Source organism: Dipodomys spectabilis, unplaced genomic scaffold, assembly GCF_019054845.1.
Source record: "Dipodomys spectabilis isolate Male_0828 unplaced genomic scaffold, ASM1905484v1 ptg000132l, whole genome shotgun sequence".
NCBI lineage: Eukaryota > Metazoa > Chordata > Mammalia > Rodentia > Heteromyidae > Dipodomys > Dipodomys spectabilis.
In genome coordinates, this window is record NW_024870809.1 from 2,244,687 (window position 1) to 2,247,627 (window position 2,941).

Genomic DNA, 2,941 nt, shown 5'->3' on the forward strand with positions numbered 1-2,941 from the left:
ATTTGAATCTATTGAGTCAGTTGAGGTTAATCTGGTCATGATTAGTAAAATCTGAACACATTTAAATATTTTAAGTATCAGTTGGTATTTCTTTTTAATATTTTTGAAGTAACAAATGTCAATGATCATCTTCCCTCTAATTCATATTGTGAAGTCATCTTATTACATTTGACTAATTAAACTTTTAGGCCAGAGCATCATATAGCATTCCAGAACAGCTTATTTTTAGCTAAATAACTCATCTGTAGGTTCTGGCCTAATTATTTTCAGCATAAAGGAGTGTATATAATTTTTATCCTAGTTACTATGAAGGGCAATTCAAAAAGCAGTCAAATATCTGACAAAAATTTCCAACCAGCATAAAGTACTCTAATGCAATAATGAAATTGATCTGAATATACTTCTCAAAGGAATGTATACATCTAGTGCATGAGTACATGAAAAAATGCTTTACATGAAAAATATAATAAAGGAAATGCAAATTAAAATGGCAGCAAACCACAACTTAACTACACATTTTCTAGAATGGCTTTAAAAATAAAAGGATACTGCCAAATTGACAAATTGAATTCTCATTTGTTGCTGATCAGTCTAAAATTACACAAGCCCACTATGGGATAATGTCTAGTAGTTTTTTGTAAAATTAAGCATCTAATTAACTTACAGCCCAGCGTTTTTATTTCAAGACAAATGAAAACAGTACTCACAAAAAGACTTGTGCAAAAATGTCCAGAGATACTGTTCAAACCTGGAAGTGACTAGGTGTCTATTAACACAAGAATGGATTAACTTTGGTATATCTACAGTGAAATAGTACTTGCAAATAAAAAGGAACAATCTATTGATACACACAAATCCAAAATACGCTGAAAAAAGCATTACACAAAAGAACACATTTTGATTCACATATGTGCACTTTTTTAAAGTTAATCTTTGCTGTAGGGGATCAGTGAGAATAGTAATTACTTGGCGAGTGGGATAGAAGCAGGCACTGACTAGTATGAATCATGAAAGGACTTTTTTTTGGGGGGGGGGTGATACGGTGTCTAATGAGGGTTTAGTATTCACTGGACACTGGTATATGGGGACTCATTATATCCAGCACTTAAGATCTGTTTGTGAACTTGATCTCCAAGGGATGAAAGAATCTTAAAAACTGACCTCTAGTTAACAATTATGCATGCTGAAATGTCTAGGAGTAAGCTGCATTTAAGTCTACAATCTTATTTTAAAATTTAGTAAGGATTTATGAATGGATATGTGAAAAGGCAAATATAGAAAAAATGTGAACTACATAAATTTTAGAGACAAGATAAAATAAGAGGGATACTCACTACACAATTCTATTTTTCTCTATATTTACTTTTTTCAAATAAAATCTTGGAAAATAAGCAGTAAGGTGAAAAGAACCAAAGTTACAAAAGTCAGAACTATGCCATGCTTGGTTAGTCCAAGTTATTTCAGCAAAGCAGAATGAAATAAAAAACTTTGGAAAGTAAAATAATTAAATAAAATGGCTACATATTACAGTAGAAACTTTCAGTTTGAGGTGGTTAATATACAGAGCAAAGTAATAACACTATTTTTACATCTCTTACTTTAGTATTCTAGTACTAGTGTAGAATTTTCTGGAAATCTGAAAATGGTTTTAAAAGCCTGTATTTGCTATCTACTGATGTTTCCAAGAAAGATTTGCTAGTTATGTGAATGGAATGATCACCTGTAATACTAATAAATCAATACTTTAACCAGTAATGTTTGATGAGAACAGACTTTAACATTTTTATTAATTGACAGGTCTGAACTCATAAGAACCAAATCAGTTTAATCACAATATTATTAAAAACATACTTCCCTTCACAAAAGGTCAGGCAAGTGTCTGGGAAAAAGAAACAAATAGAACTTCATCAGTCAGGGAAATTTTACTTCGTAAGTTCCACTGCTGGCAGTCATAAAAAAATGAACTCAAAAATAATTGTGATGTTTAGGAAAATGTTACTGAAAATGAAACCTGAAATGGCTTAGTAATTAGTTTCCATTAGAAATGAATAAAAACCACATAACAGAAGTAATTTAACACATACCAAGTGAAGATTCTTGAAATTTTGTAATACTCAGGAGTATTTTTAAAGTATATTTTTGAGATTTACATAATGTCAAAAATCTATTTCCTACAATAGGTGGGAGAGTGAATGTGATAGAAAAGGAGATATACTTCAAATGCAAGTATGAAAATAGAATAATGTACCGGATACCAGTGGCACAGGCCTGTAATCCTAGCTTTTCAGGAAGCTGAGATTAAAGGATCATGGTTCAAAGCCAGCCTGGGCAGAAGAGTCTCTAAGCCTATCTACAGTTAACCACTAGGACACCAAAAATGGCACTGTGGCTCAAAGTGGTAGAGCATTAGCCTTAAGCAAAAGAGCTCAGGGACAGCACTCAGGCTGAGTTCAAACCCCACAACTGGCAAAAAGAAAGAAAGAAAGAAACCCCTAAAAACTGGCTTAAAAAGAGGGAAAGGTATCAGCGTGTAATAGAGCAAGTGAAATTGATTAAAGTACATTATATACATGTATGGAAATACCACAATAAGACTCATTTGTACAATAAATATTAATATACTAAATTAAAAATATAAAAGCCCATTTTTTCTCATAAGGTACTGATGAACCTTATGACAACCTATCCAAAACTTTATAAAGATTTGATTTTAATTTAAAAATCTATTTTTAAAAACTTAAACTCTTACTAACTTCATAAGCAAACTTTTTTCCAGATGACCAGAAATCAAAATAATTTTCTTTCATCATGAAGAATTTCCAACGTACACAAAAGTAAAAGTATATTGGACCAAAGCTTCAATGGTTATTTAACAATGATACACAATCTTTCTCCTACAAACCTGTTCCCAACATGAAGCATTCCCAAACAATCTAAGGTA